This window comes from Panthera pardus, unplaced genomic scaffold (assembly GCF_024362965.1).
Source record: "Panthera pardus isolate Hobbes unplaced genomic scaffold, ASM2436296v1 HiC_scaffold_11, whole genome shotgun sequence".
Taxonomy (NCBI): domain Eukaryota; kingdom Metazoa; phylum Chordata; class Mammalia; order Carnivora; family Felidae; genus Panthera; species Panthera pardus.
The window spans coordinates 30,064,706-30,080,219 of NW_026526666.1; the positions used below are offsets into that span (position 1 = coordinate 30,064,706).

Below are 15,514 nucleotides of genomic sequence, written 5' to 3' on the forward strand. Positions count from 1 at the left end.
TCCTTATTACTTACTATGGATAGGCGCAAGGGCCCAAGAGATTCAGCTGGTCTTAATTTAGATAAAGCCATTCAATGTTAATGGCACAAATGGACAATGGCTTATTTAAAGTATACACTTTTAAATTTCTTTTGGGGGGATATTTCTGCTTCAATATCGTGACATGTCTGTACATGACATGAGGAGTTAGATTAATTATTTATAAAATCTAGTTAAAAAAAACTCTGAAAGAGGATATATATTATATGGTACCATTTATATAAAGCTCAAAAACAGGTCAAACCAATTAAAACTGTTAGAAATCAAGATGGTGACTACCTCTGGGGAGAATACTGACCACAAACTGGAACTAGGGGATGTCTGGGATTGGGATATTCTTGCTCTGGATGCTAATTTTTACCGGCATGTTGAGTAACTTGTGATTTGAATACTTTCTTTTGTGTATTTCATACTTCAATAACACCCTCCAAAATTGAAGACAACATTTTTTCTTTATAATGATTGAAATTGGATGCCTTGGTTGATTTCCATATATTTTGGCCTTGGGCAAAATTATTCTTTACACAAAGCTTATAGCAAGGGAATATGTGTCTGCCTTTATTCCCATGAGTGAGCGTATGTACACTTTCTTTTTTTGAAAATTTTTAAAATTTAATGTTTATTTTTGAGGGAGAGAGTGAGCATGAGGAGGGCAGGGGCAGAGAGAGGAAACACAGAATCCAGAGCAGGATCCAGGCTCTGAGCTGTCAGCACAGAGCCCAACGTGGGGCTCAAACTCACACACTGTGAGATCATGATCTAAACCAAAGTTGCACACTCAACTGACTGAGCCACCCAGACACCCCCTTATTTATGTATTTGTTTGTTTGTTTATTCATTCTGAGAGAGAGAGAAAGTGTAAATCGGGGAGGGGCAGAGAGAGGACAAGAGAGAAAATCTCAAGCAGATTCCACACTGGCAGCACAGAGCCCATGGGGCTGGAACTCACAAACCACAAGATCATGACCTGAGCTGAATCTGATGCTTAACCAACTGAGTATCCCTGTATGTACGTTTTCTTAAGCCACTCATATCCAGGAAATGGAGAAATACCCGTATCCTTTCTTACTTTCTTCTCTCAAATTTTTGGAAACAGAATGCCAGTCAAATGTGAATTTTATACAAGTGGAGATTAGTAATGGAGCTTTCTTGGTTGGTGATCCCTTGTTGGCAGCAATCTCCTGTGCAAATGGCAGTGGCAGGCACCCTCCCCTCTCAGGAACCAGCTTCTCCAGCCAAGATACTAAGTCCACTCTTACCATGCATCTTGCCCCATCCCTCCTCAACTCTTCTCATTGTCAGGCTCCACGGAAGAGCCAAGGGGTTGTTTGAAGAGGATTTATGCATCCCACAGACACCTGAAAGGCTGATTCTGAGGGCCTTTGGACTGACTTACCCTGTTCACCAGTGCCTCAAATGTCGTTCCTGCCTTGGAATATATTCCTGTCTTCATGACCCAACCTTTTTTATCAACAAGATAACTACAAATAAGGTATATTGTTGAAATGCTGCATGGCATAGCCTCTGCCAAAATGAAGCGTTTATTTTTAGAACTTTATCTTAAGAAAATCATCAGGCAAAAGATGTATATTTGCAAAGATGTATATTTCCTAAAGTGTAGTTGGAGAACTGTCAGCATCAATATCACTTGTAACACTTGATAAAATGCATATTCCTGGGTCTTATGCCTTTCTTCTTGATGCAGAATCTCTAGATGTGGGGACCAGCCATTCAAATATTTAAAATACCCCAGACGATTCTTAGTCACATTAAAATTTTATATTCAGGGACATGTTTCAGTATAATTTCAAAGAGGAACAAAAGGAAGGGATCTGATAACATTTTTGTTTCTAAATATGTGTGTAGGTGGTGCCAGAAAATAAAGAGTGCTTGTCTCTGGATGATATCCTTATTTTTCGTTGCTTTCTTCTATATTTTCTGATTTCTTTTTGCATTGAACATATATCACTTTTTTATTCTAATAACTCAGTAAAAACTTTTTTTTAAGAAGGTATTTGATATTCTATTTCCTGGACAGGTACTCCAGTTGTATTATCCCAGTGAAATTTGTGGCTGGTTAATTCAGAAGATAACACTGACTACCTGATCCTCTTAAGATGTGAAATATCTTGAAGACATCCCTCTGTTGGTCCATAGATCACTCAATATTGCCCCTGGAGTAGAACCTTCTGAACACAGTGGTAGCTTTATGGCTAATGTTTTATATCATAGGGACTTTTACTCATTGGAACTGGTGCTTCTTTTAGAGGATAAGAATGGTGAGGAAGGCTGAGAAATGCATTCTCTGATTTTGGGAAGTGAATCTGGTACTTGAAGAAAGACTATCTGACTCTTGTATGTAGGAGATTTGCAGCAACAGAAAAGAGTTCTGAAGAAAGGGAGAGGTCATCAATTGCAGTTACATCTTGCTTTTTATGCTCTCTCTCAGCCTCTTACTCCTAAAAGTGTTCTTTGCATCTCCTCCTCCTCCTCTTCCTTCTTATCACTCCTCCTCCTCCTCCTCCTCCTCCTCCTCCTCCTCCTCCTCCTCCTCCTTCTTCTTTTTCTTCAGTTTGTTCTTATAATGAAAGAGAGGCAAAAATGAGATCTGCTGAAAGTCTGATATTTTGCCTCTCAGACCACAGTCTTGAGAGTGCATTTTTCTTAATCCAATTCTGTTTCAAATGTTGTCAGGATGTACCATAATTGGTTGTGTTAAATGACACTGGAACCACATTGCTACTCACTCTGGAAGTGATATGAGCTCAGCATGCTGCTGATCAAATGCACTTCTGCATTAAAACTATTATAAGCAGAATGCCTCGATGGGATTCTTTCCTCCTAATAGTTTTCCAGGGTTTATGCTGAAAGGGTTCTGTCAATCAAGTTGAAAATCATCTTAGCACCCTGACTTGGATTAATGAAATGTAGCAGCCACGATCTCAGCAGAGAGGCCACTGTTCCTTGGTTCCAGCATTATCCAGCCACACTAAAATGCCTCATTATAACTGATACTCACTGATAATACACTTTTTTTAAATGCAGAGAATATCTCCAAAAAGACCTCATTGCCTTACATACAACCTGCTAGAAGAGAGACCCGTATCAAAGACAGAGAGCTGAGAGGAAGTAGGACATGCTAAATGTGCTTTCACAAGTACCCTGGAGGCAGACTTGGTGCAGACTCTGACTTTCTTGGGTGGCTTGGAGTCAGGATAATGCACTAAGAATCGATACAGAAATAGAGATATGGCCCAGAATAGATTGTTGTGAAAAGGGTTCTGACGGCATTGCCACCAATAATGGGAATATGAGAATTCCAAATGAAAAAGTTATTTTCCTAAGGAAAACAAGATGTCACAATGCAGAAAGGCTATGACAACTGATATGCCAGTTGACCAGGTGAAAGAGAAAAAAGCTTCTTGAATCACTAAGGCACTGCCTGGCTATGTAGTCCCCATATCACCGAGTCTCAGTTCTTCTATAACTAAGACTTATTATTCCAGTTCTCCTCAAACAGAAATATTATTCTTCTGGTTTCCTGGACAGAGGCACCCACACTAAAATAATCCATGTTAAAAGAAAATTACAAGGTCAGAGTACTGGTGAAAACCTTGATAGATTTCATACTAATTCTACTTTCCAGAAAGTTTCTGCCAGCTGCCCCTGAAGAGAAAGATGGAATAAACCAGCAAAGCCTGGGGTGAGGTGCAAGTATTTCCAGCATGGAATTCCCAGCATGGTAGAATACCATGAAGGTGTACAACAAAGTAAGAAACTGAGGAAGGAACAGTATTAATTATACTTCAATATTGTTTATTTGAGGGTCTCTCTTCAGAGGCAACTGGGGTGATTTCACAGGAAGGGAGAAGAAAACAGTTTTTCATGGGTGGTAGAGCTATTGTTAGTAAAGTTTTAATGAGGCACTCTGGGCATGGTCTTCTTAGCACAACCAAAATGGCTCTGGAGGCTGTGGGGTCACATGACATTAATATGGGGGGAATACTTGACTTCATTCTGTTTGCCTCACATTCCTTTCCAAACATTAATTGCCTGAGTTTCTCTGTTCAACTGAAAAGAATAAGCATACGCAAAGTTTTCACTTGATTGTTGTATTACTTTTGTCTATATTTCTTCTAGATGCTTTTGTGTTCAGGTTATATATTCCAGCACATGTCCCCTCAGGTATAGGTGAGGAACAGAGCCTCTTACATTCTCAGTAGGCCGAATTATGGTGTATATTGAGGACATGTGCTGAGCCTTGTACTAAGCTCTTTAAAATTTTTTTTATATTTTCATTTTATTTTTGAGAGAGAGACAGACAGAGTGTGAGTGGGGGAGGAACATAGAGAGAGGGAGACACGGATCTGAAGCAGGCTCCAGGCTGAGCTGTCGCCCAGAGCCTGATGTGGGACTTGAACTCACGGACCAGATCACGAGATCATCACCTGAGCTGAAGTCAGACGCTTAACTGGCAGAGCCACCCAGGCACCCCTAAACTGTTTTTTAAGCCTTATATCCACCTGATCCCCTTACAACCCTCTGAAGTTGGTAATGTTCATTTTATTCCCAATTTACAGGAGATTGGGAAAGTGAAAGGTTGAGTAACTTCGCTCAAAATCATCCAGCTAGCAAGTGGATTCTAACCGGGCCTGTCTGTCTACAAAGTACTATTCCTCCCTGCAGTGTTCTCTACCTTCTGGGATGACGATGCTCCATGCTTGAGCTCCTCCTGATGTGAATTCTTAGTGTCCTATGTTTGATTGGAAAGGGTGCTCTGTTTCTATCCCTCCAACAAGCCCTGGGTTACTTTTTGAGCCAGAACCTGCTTTGAGAAATTGTTGCCACTAAAGAGGAAACAGCCTGTTCAGGAAAGAGCTCTAGCTTTATGGTCAGAGTGATCTGGCTTTCAATCTTGGCTCTTATACTTGTTAGCTGTGTGACCTTGGCCGGGTAACTTAACCTCTCTGAACTTCAACTACCAAGCCCTCTACACAGAAAAAGCTAAAACGTTATTAGGGGTATAAAACCTCTAGATTATATTCAGGCTCTGTGCTTCTAGAAAGGTGGTATCTCTAGGGGCTGGGAAGTGAGAATACAAGGAGGATAAAGGATCTAAAGAAGAAAAAGAGGACTGAAGCAGAAACTTAAGCATTGTTTCTTCTCATTTTGTTTTCTTTATAATTTTAAAAAATAATCATTACACATTAATAGAAAGTGGGTCTCAGGGTACAAGTGACACCCTCAGTTGGAAACTAACATTGGTGGCTGCTTGACAGAGATGATCATCTGTTAATCTTCCAATAGCCCAGTCTGGCAAGATTAGTAGTCCTGCAATACAGTTGAGGAAACTACGGCTTAGAAAAGTTGAGTAACTTGCCCAATATCACACAGCTTGAGTGGGATTTAAAACCTAGGACCATCTAGCACCAAATGCTGTCCTCTTCCCATGACACCCTTCTCAACCCATGTAACACTGAGTTCTAGGCATGTTGCAGGGTCCACTTCTCCTCTGCGTTCCCCAGCTTCTGGGCAGCTGGGCCCACTGAGCAATCTACCCACTGTACTACATAGAGCAGTGGGGCCAGAGGCAATGTTCCCTGAAAAGTAACGCAGAAAATTTGATACTGGAAGGTCACTGAAGGTAAAACCACTTGAAATGGATTTCCCAAATTTCATTGTAGTTAAAAAAACAACAACAAAAAGGACTAGGACCTTATCTTGAAAATGAAACTAAAACTACAGTGAAATGAAATTAAAATGGTCTGCTGCGCTTGGTTTCCTCTTCCTGTGCTCTGCCCTCATATGGGGCACTTTGCTTCAATGAGTTCCAGTGGGAAAGCACCATGCTTTTAGCTCCATCCCTGACACGTGGGCACTGAATACATACTGGAATCCCATAATTCAGCTCGGCCTGCAGGTCCCTGACTGGGAATGGCCTCACTCTCCTTGAACCCTGGGTCTTGGCCACTGACCAGAAGCTGTTCTATCAGTACTTCCCTGTCTCCATGTCCTCCAGTTCGTTGATTTTTGGTTCAACTTTCCCCTCATATTATCTGTGTCACGGCTGAACATTCTGGTGAATCCAGTCAGAGATCTTTCTTGAACACCTTGGAACGAATGCCTGAAGATCCTAGAACAATTTCACATTAAAAACCCCTTTTATTAAGCAAATGTATATTGCGGATTGGTCTCTGGGCCTCTAAGGGTCCAGCCTAGGCTAGATGCTGGTGATAATGTGGTGAAAAGCCAGGTGCAGTCCTGCTTCATTTGTTACCTTTCAATTCCCACCTGCCTCATTCCTGGGAGCCACCATCCCTACCCAAGGCACACCCTCTCCAGTCTTACCCTCTGCCATCTGTAGCCAGTCCAGCCTTCCCTCCCACCCCGGTTGTCTTTCCAGATGCTCTGTTCCACTTGCACACAAATGGGAATGTGTCTTCTCCCCTGGGATGACATTGTCTTAAGAACTCTGCTACTGCTTCCCAAACATCCTTCTAAAGTCCTCAGGTGAGACTTACTGTTTAGTATTTATTTATTGATTCACTCGCCAATTATATACTGTACCCTGCCTAGAAACTACATAGCATAGCATTTGAGCATGGACTCCGGAGTAAGAGTGAATTTAAATCCTGGCTCTGCCACTTACTAGCTGGGGGACCTTGGGCAAGTTGCTTTCGTTCTCTGTGCATGAGTTTACTGGTGCATAAAATATGGGATGATAATATTACCTACTTCATAAGGACTAAGTGAGGTAAGCCATGTAAAGTGCCTAGAACAGCACTCAAAGACATCCTCAGTATTACTTACTATGGCTATTGAGCACCAGCGCTGGGCTAGGAGCTAGGATGCAGTGGTGAACAGTACAGAGACAGTTAAAGAAACTAATACAACAAAGGAGGAGATTTGTAGCAGGCATAGTACCAGGTGCTAGAGTGCATGGTGGGAGGAAACTTGCTAAACACATTGCAGAGCCTTATTGTATTCATTTCCTGTGGCTGCTGTAACAAATTATCATAGTTCATGGCTTAAAACAACACAAATTTGTTATCTTATAGTGGTGGAAGTAAGAATTCCAAAATGGGTCTCACTGTGTAAAAATCAAAGTTTCAGTAGGCTGAGTTCCTTTCTGGAGGCTCCAAAGGTGAATCTGTTTTCTTGCCTTTATCCAGCTTCTAGCCCACATTCCTTGGTTAGAATTCCCCTTCCATCTTCAAAGCCAACAGTGGCTGTCCAGTCATTTTTATGATGCCTGTCTCTTTGGTTCTGACTTTACTGTCTCCTCATTTAAGGACCCTTGTGATTGCATTGGGCCCACTTTGGATAATCTATTTTAAAGTCAGCCAACTAGCAGTCTTAATTCCATCTGCAACTTTAATTCCTCCTTGCCTTGTAACATAAGATATTAACAGTTTTCAGGGATTAGGACGTGGATATCTTTGGATAGGTCCAATATTCTGCCTACCACACTTACGTTCAGAGCTTTTGATTCAGTAGCTCTGTGATGGGGCCCAAGAATTTGTATTTCTAACATGTTCTCAAATGACGCTGATGCTACTGATTCAGGAGCACACTTTGAAAACCACTGATGTAGAGACTTTGGCCATTCACATCTTCATCCATTCAACAAACTTTTTGGATCTCTAAGTGTGAACCCAATATTACACCGGATGTTGGGAATAGTGCCTGCAAATTAAAAAACAAACAAACAACCCTCCCCCCTCAAAAAAAAACCCCCATAATCTAGCAGAGGGGCAAACAGTTTCAGTTCGGTGTGATATATAGTCAAATAGAGCTATGTGCAAAGTGCTAAGCATTCCCAGAGAAGAGAGCAACTGACAGGCGCAAGGGTGTGCTTTACAGATGAGGTGACATTTGAGCTGGCCATTAAAAAGTAAAGAGGAGATTTCTAGGAGTTAAGGAGGGGAAGAATATGACAGGTATTGAGAATAGCATATGAGAAACAGCACAACATATCAAGCGATGAAGAATAGTTCTATGTAGTTGGAGTGGATAGTGCATTGCAGTGGAGAAGAACTGGACCTGATACTAGAAAAATGCCGTGCTGTACTAAGCAATATAGTGGACCTGTCTAGCTGCCTCTCAGCCCACACTGTCTTTGAGAACATTCCTCTCTAGAGATCCTACTGAAGGTGTGAACCTCAGGCTGTCATGTTTTGTCTGCATGGCCTTACTTGACCCATGAGCTAAGCCAATCAGATTTCCTCTCTTGGGGCACCCAGGTGACTCAGTCCATTAAGCTTCTGACTCTTGATTTCAGCTCAGGTCATGATCTGATGGTTCGTGGGATTGAGCCCCACGTTGGCTGCTTGGGATTCTCTCTTCCTCTCTCTCTGCCCCTCACCTGCTCTCTCTTGCGCTTTGTCTCAAAATAAATAAATAAACATTTAAAAAAAAGAATGCCTGTGGGGGCAATGTGCCTTGATGAACTTGTGGGGAGTAGTGAGGAGAGGGTAGGGAGGAATCTGAAGGGGAATGGGGTAGAGTCACAGTAAGAAGCAGAGATACTAAAGGCAGCAAGAGAGGAGCCAGCAGACATGGGATATTATCCTTAGCAACTCCCCTGCTGCTTAGCTGCACTTCTTCCTTTGTGAAAGTCCTTCCTTCCTTTCTTCATGATTCCTTCTTCTTTTTTATTTTTATTTTATTTTTTTATTAAAAAATTTTTAATGTTTATTTTTGAGAGAGAGAGAGCAGAAGCAGGGGAGGGGCAGAGAGAGAGGGAGGCAGAGAATCTGAAGCAGGATCCATGGTGACAGCAGACAGCCCAAAGTAGGGCTTGAACTCATGAACTGAGAGATCATGGCCTGAGCCAAAGTCAGACGCTTAACCAACTGAGCCACTCAGATGCCCAATCCTTCGTTTTAAAAAACAAATACTTTCTTTTATTAGAGCAGTTTTAGGTTTACACCAAAGTGAGAATAAGCTACAAAGATTTCCTATATACCACCTGCCCCCACACAAACAAAGCCTCTCCTTTTATCATTATCTCCCAACGTCACTCACCAGAATGGTACTTTTTTTTTTTTTAAAGCAAGGGTGAACTTTCACTGACACATCATAATCACCCAAAGTCCATCCCTTTTTCTTTAAAATAAACTTCTTTTTCTTTTTAAAAAAATTTTTTTAATGTTTATTTATTTTTGACAGAGAGAGAGACAGAGCCCGAGCAGGGGAAGGGCAGAGAGAGAGATGAAGACATAGAATCTGAAGCAGACTCCAGGCTCTGAGCTGTCAGCACAGAGCCCAATGTGGGGCTCGAACTCACAAGTTGTGAGACCATGACCTAAGTTGAAGTTGGATGCCTAACCAACTGAGCCACCCGGGTGCCCCTAAATTTCTTTTTCTTAAATGGCATGGAGTACTTTTTTTTTTTTTTTGGCAAATGATGATCACTATCCAATACAAAGTTCACATTTGATCTTGGCAGAAATAAGCCAGTGGAAGTGTATGAGGCAAAGGAATAACACAGTTTGATTTGTGTTTCAGAAAGATCTCTGGCTGCAAAAAGGAGTCAGGGGAGCTGGTAAAAGGCTTCAGCACTGACTTGGGCGATAGAGGATGAGAGCCTGAACTCAGGGAGCAGCAGGGAGGAGGGAGTGGGTCTGAAGGAGTGCTTGGGAGATAGAATTAATAGGACTTAATATCCTGAGATGTAGGAAGCTCAGGGCAGAAAGTGTTAAGGACAGTCCTCAGTTTCTAGCTCAGTGATTTGAAAGAGTTGCAAAACTGCTAACAGAGAAAGTGAAGATAGATTCACATTTTGGAAGAAATATTAAGCTCAGTTTTAGGCACACTTAACATCTGAGGAGCCCATAGCTACATCCAGTAGGCATTGACACTTTATTCAGGGAGGTCAACAGACGAGTTAGCATAAAGATGCATGTAGCGGGACTCCTGGATAGTTCAGTCAGTTGAGTGTTCCCATTCTTGACTTCAGCTCAGGTCATGATCCCAGGGTCATGAGATCAAACCCTGCCTGCTTGAAATTCTCTCTCTCTCTCCCTTTGTCTCATTCCTCCACTCATACTCTCTCTCTCTCTCTCTCTCTCTCTCTCTCTCTCTCATACACAAAAAAATACATATAGGTGGTAGCCACTTGACTAGATTAGATTCCAGAATGAGTTCAGCATGAGAAGGGAGAGAAAGGAAGGAAGGAAGAAAAGGAAAAGTAAGACAACAAAAACATGGGAAACACTGACATTGACTGGCCAGAGGAGGAACATGAACCAGCCAAGGAATCTGAGAAGGAGTGGTCAGAGGGTTAGAAGGAGACCCAAAAGAGAGTGAATCATAGAAGGTAAGGGAGGAGAGTCTTAGGGAGGAGAGTCTTAAGCAGGAGAGAATGACCATATGGATCAGATTGTGCATTGGGATTAAATAAGATGAAAGCTGAAAGTAGTTCATAATATTTGATATTTGAGGCATTGTTGTCTTTAAAGAGAGCAGTTTCATAAAAATGGAGATAGTGGTAATAAGATGAAGTCATTTGGGTGAGGGGTGACTGGTTGGTAAGAAAGTAGGCAAAGCAAGAGACAGCTACTCTCTAGAAGTTTGGAAAAGAGATATTTGGGCAGAAGCTTAAGGATGAAGAGAGATAAAGTACACTGCAAAACCGACCTAATTCTTCACCCCTTCCTGACTTCACACCTTTTGTGCTGTGACTTTGCAGCTCCTCTCATTAAGAAGTAGAGTCTATTTCCTTGTTCCCGGGCTGGCCTTGTGATGTTGTGCCAGTTCAAAAGGCTTTGCGTACTTCTGCCCTCTCTCTCCCTTGAAATCCTGCGTGGCTACCATGAGAACAAACCTGTGCTAAGTTGCTGGATAAGTGATCAGTGGCCCAGTGACCCACTTCACCATAATTAATAACCTGCTAATTGCCAGGCATGTGAGTGAGATCATCCTTGACCACCCTGCCGACCTACCACCTGACTGCATAACTCATGAGGATGTGCAGTCAGTATTTCAGGCCCAGCTAAAGTCAGGGGAGCCTGGCCCAGCTCAACAGAACTGCCCAGATGACTCACCAGTTTGTGAATAATAAAAATGCTTATTGTTTCAAGCCATTGTTTTGGGCTACTTTGTTACACATCAACAGCTAACTGATTCAAGAGATTATTGGGAAGTTTCCATTATCTTGCTTGGCATGGAGGAGATTTGAACATATCTGCACGTTGTGGGGAAAAGACAGGTTTAAGATTCAAGAGAAGGAATAAGTGACAGGAGAAGGGGCTGTGACCAAAAGCTCAGGTGGAGGATTAGCCTGGAAATAGGCAGAGGGCTGCCTTTGTTTTTGGGATAAGAGAAGGAAGTAGGGATATGGAGGATGATGTCCTGGACTGAAATTCTCTGCATCATTGGGGCTTCAGCCAGGCGTGAGCTAGGTGGTATCATCTCTGGACATGCTCACATTTAACATCCAACCAAAAATTAACGTCCCAAACTCATGCGTTTCCACATCTGTCAAAGCTAAAAGGGGCATCTGAGACAGACTTCCTTTTGTTTTCACTGGCGTGTCAAATGCTGCAGTGACAGCAAAAGAATAATCTTCAGTTTGTGTATAATGAGGTCTGAAATTTCCGTCTCCACACATTGATCATGAATCTTATTTCACTAGATAAACTGACAGCAGAGTCTCAGGTACTTAAACAAATTTTTGAAAAAAAAATCAACACAACCACCCACATCTCTGATTTTTTCCTGCTGTCACTTTTATGGTTCAGTTAGTTTGTCTATATGCACTCGTTTCCAGTTTTGTCTGGATTTCTCAACAGCCAAATCATTCCTTAATCCTAGACATATACTTCTCTATCTTGAAAAATGATTTTGTTGAAAGACCACTGGTTTGGGAGGCAAAAAAACTGAGTTCTAGTCTTGACTCTGCTGTTAACTAGCAAACTTATCCAGGCTAAATCACTGAACCTGTTTCCTTACCTGAAAAACATATTCCTCCAAAAAAACTTACTGAGTACCTACCAGGTGCCAGGTACTGTTGTGAGTGCTTAGGATCCATCAGGGAAAAAAAAACAAAGACCCCGGCCCCCAGGAGCATACATTCTGAAGTCAGACAATGAGGAACAAATGCAATAAATGGGATAATTGTATCATGTGATAGATAGTGAAAAGTATTATGAAAAAAATTAAAAATAAAGTTGGGGCGGGGGCAAGTTGGAGGTCAGGAGAAATGCCTGAGCAGTTACTGGAAGGAGATGAAGGAGTTACCATGAGGGTATCTGGGGGAAGAATGTTCCAGGCAAAGTCCTTGAGTATTTCCTCAGTCTCCCTTTTCCTCCACACTCCATTTCTGCATATTGACCCCAGAGGAGGTTTATAATGCATACAATCTTCAGGCCGTTCTTCCATACTCCTCCGTACATTTCTTTGAACAGCCAAAAAATAACTGTCCATTCACTTTGAACTAGCCCATTGGCATTAGGTGCAAGAGCCTCTCACCTTGTGTTTATTTTCCAGGACCTCTGTGTGGTATTTTCCTGCCATCCAAAAGCCTAACTCTATGTATTATGCCAAACATCACATGGACATTTCCTTCCAGCTCTGCACAGGACAGTGCAAATATACAGTGTAGGCAAAAGCCCGCAAATGTATCTTTAAAAAAAGACATGGCTCTTGATGAAGTACCTACCGTTTCTGAATACCTCTTATGTGCCAGGTGCTTCGCATTCCTTATTTCCCCTAATCCTCACCACACCTCCATCTCTCTCTCAGGTTAGCGTTCTCCCACAACAGTGGTTCAGAGAATTTTGAAAACTTACCTGTGGTCGCACGGCTAGTAAGTCTCATAGTCAGAATTTGATTCCCAATGACACTTTGCTTCAGCAATACTGTACAGCTTCCTTTCTTCCCAAGTACCCTTTCATCCAGCTGGAAAACCAGAAACAGATACATGACACAACTAGAGAGTTGTTTTAAGGCACATAGCATGGTGGTGATGAGCTTGGGCTCTCCAGTCAGACAGCCTGAGGCCAAGCTCCAATTCTGCCACGTTATAACTGTGTGATCATGGGCAAGTTACTTAACTTTTCTGAGCCTTCCTTTCTTCATTTGTAAATATGCATAATGAGTACCCATCTCATAAGTTTGTGGGGAGGATTCAATGATATAATTCACATAAAGTGCTTAGCATAGTATCTCTTACATAATTGCTAATATAGGTTAACAATTATTCTCATATCTTGATGTTTTTTTAAAAGCACATGGATATTTTATTTTAAAAAAATTTTTTTAACGTTTATTTATTTTTGAGAGACAGCGTGAGCAGGAGAAGGGCAGAGAGAGAGTGAGACACAGAACCTGAAGCAGGCTCCAGGCTCTGGCTGTCAGCACAGAGCCCAACACGAGGCTCAAACCCATGAACTGCAAAATCATAACCTGGTCTGAAGTTGGACACTTAACCGACTAAGCCACCCAGGCACTCCTAAAAGAGCATGTGTGTTTTAAAATATCTCTGGAAGGGTCAGGTACTGGCGAGCTTACTTTTCACTTTGATGATTTGTACAAGGTATACATTTAAATGTTGGACCAAAGATATTACTTATTTAAGAAAGCAATTACACAGTGAGACAATTTTAAGGAAATACCATTATTATTATCATTGTAAAGAATTTGGAATAATAATTATTACTCCATAATTTATTTGGATAGATGGATTTGGAGGAGGTTTCTTGGAGATGATTTAGTGAAGCCTTGAAGCCGGTATAGCATTTTGATGACAGAATAAAGAACTGGGAGACATTTTAAGTGAAAGATTCTTGCAAAGTAGAGCGTACAAGCAGGAAAGAGTAGCCAGTGAATGCAGTTCTGTTCAGCGATAATTGTTTGGTGCTGTGACAACTAATCCAGGTGATTGTGCTTTTCAAATACCTAAAGTGGAAAAGAGAGGGTGTAAGTGAAAAATTGCCTAAACACTCCACTCCAACACAAAAATTGAGAAAGATTACTGGTTGAGGCCAATTCCATGAGCCCTGCTGCCAGAATTATTCCGGTTCATCAATCCAAATTGAGCTGGAGGAACCTTTGACATCCCCCTCTCTCTGCCTGCAGGTCAGCTGTCTCCACTCCTGAGGTCATCACTCATCAAGAGGGGATAATCCCAAGGACAGCAGGATCTGCTTCGTCACTTGGATTTAGGAGTGAGAAACCCATCAGGCAACTAAACAGTAACAATGACCCGCCATTAAACACACTGAGAGAAGAGCATGATGAGGAGATTGTACAAGAAGAATCCCAGGGCTCTTGCTGACAACGCCTATGGAGTCACTGACCACTGTGAGCTCTGCCCATTGAACTGCAGTGAAAAATCTCCCCCTCCCCAGAGATGCTTGGATGTGGGCACAGTATCAGTTCAGACAATGGTCTTTGCTTGGATTTAGAGTCGAAAGAATTTGTGCTGTGGGGTAAAAAGACCTGGGTCTGAACTGTTACTCTGCCACTTCTGTGTAGTATGCTTTGGCAACATTAAAAAAAAATCTCTCTGAGCCTCGGTTTTTCTTGTCTGCAAAATGGAGCAACTACTGACACAGAGGGCTTTTAAGAGGACCAAATGCAACAGTGTTTGAAAAGCACAAGCTAGGTACTTCGCTTTATGGAAGAAGAGCAAGATGTGGGGCCAAAAAAGAAACTGGCATACACAAAAAATATTTTCTCAAAATTATTTTTTGTCCGAGGCACTCCACCTCAGAAGGTATGCTTATTTCTTTACCTTAGATACCAGGAGGGAAGAGAGAGAGGATGGGGAAAGTCAGATTCTAGCTCTTACACAAGAAAATTCACTCTATATAATTTTCCGACAATGTTGCTGTCCTTCCTCAAACACTGGGGCCACAGGCATCATGCCAAAGAAGTCAGCAGCCTGGAAGATATTTTAAACTGACTCTGGGACTGAACGACAGGCCATTTGCTCCATATGCCACTGACGCGTTAATCTAGGCAAGGCTGCTAGGCACCTGGGGACATCCATGCTAAAATGCCATTTAGGCGGGGTGCACCCAGTACAGTGGCAGAAGTTCATCAGCGCAAACCATGAGGGCAGCCAAGAGGATAGAAGTGGCAAGGAAGAGTGAGAAGGAGGTGCGGTCTCTAAGCCTTGAAAGATTTTCTGAGTTGCAGACACTTCATTATGCTTCTAGGAGAGCTGCAGATTCAACAAAACATCAAAACTGGGTATTTACAGTCTGGACAAATGAGTATCTGCTACTTTTGCACCCATTATACCACGTGGCTGCCAACCCCATGACCCTTCTATCCACTGGCAAATACTGGGCGATGCTCTAGTCTACTAGAATGACCTCCTTTATCCCTGCAGTTTCGTCATAAAAAGCAAGTGGCTGCTGAGCGACTATAGTAGATGCCCCAGTGTCAGACTTCCCAGGATCCAATTTGGTGGGAGGACTCTGGGCCTTTGGTCTCCTTCTTCCTTTTGCCCAGCCCTGTTTCT

General features: G+C 42.1%; 1 long non-coding RNA gene across 1 annotated transcript in view; it reads left to right on the forward strand.

Annotated features, from left to right (window-relative positions):
- Positions 1 to 14,555, forward strand: part of LOC109246259 (uncharacterized) — a 64,375-nt gene extending 49,820 nt beyond the window's left edge. Inside the window, exon 3 of the long non-coding RNA XR_002071284.2 lies at positions 14,122 to 14,555. This is a non-coding gene — a long non-coding RNA (uncharacterized LOC109246259). The remainder of the gene's footprint in view (positions 1 to 14,121) is intronic.
- Positions 14,556 to 15,514: the final 959 nt, after the last annotated feature.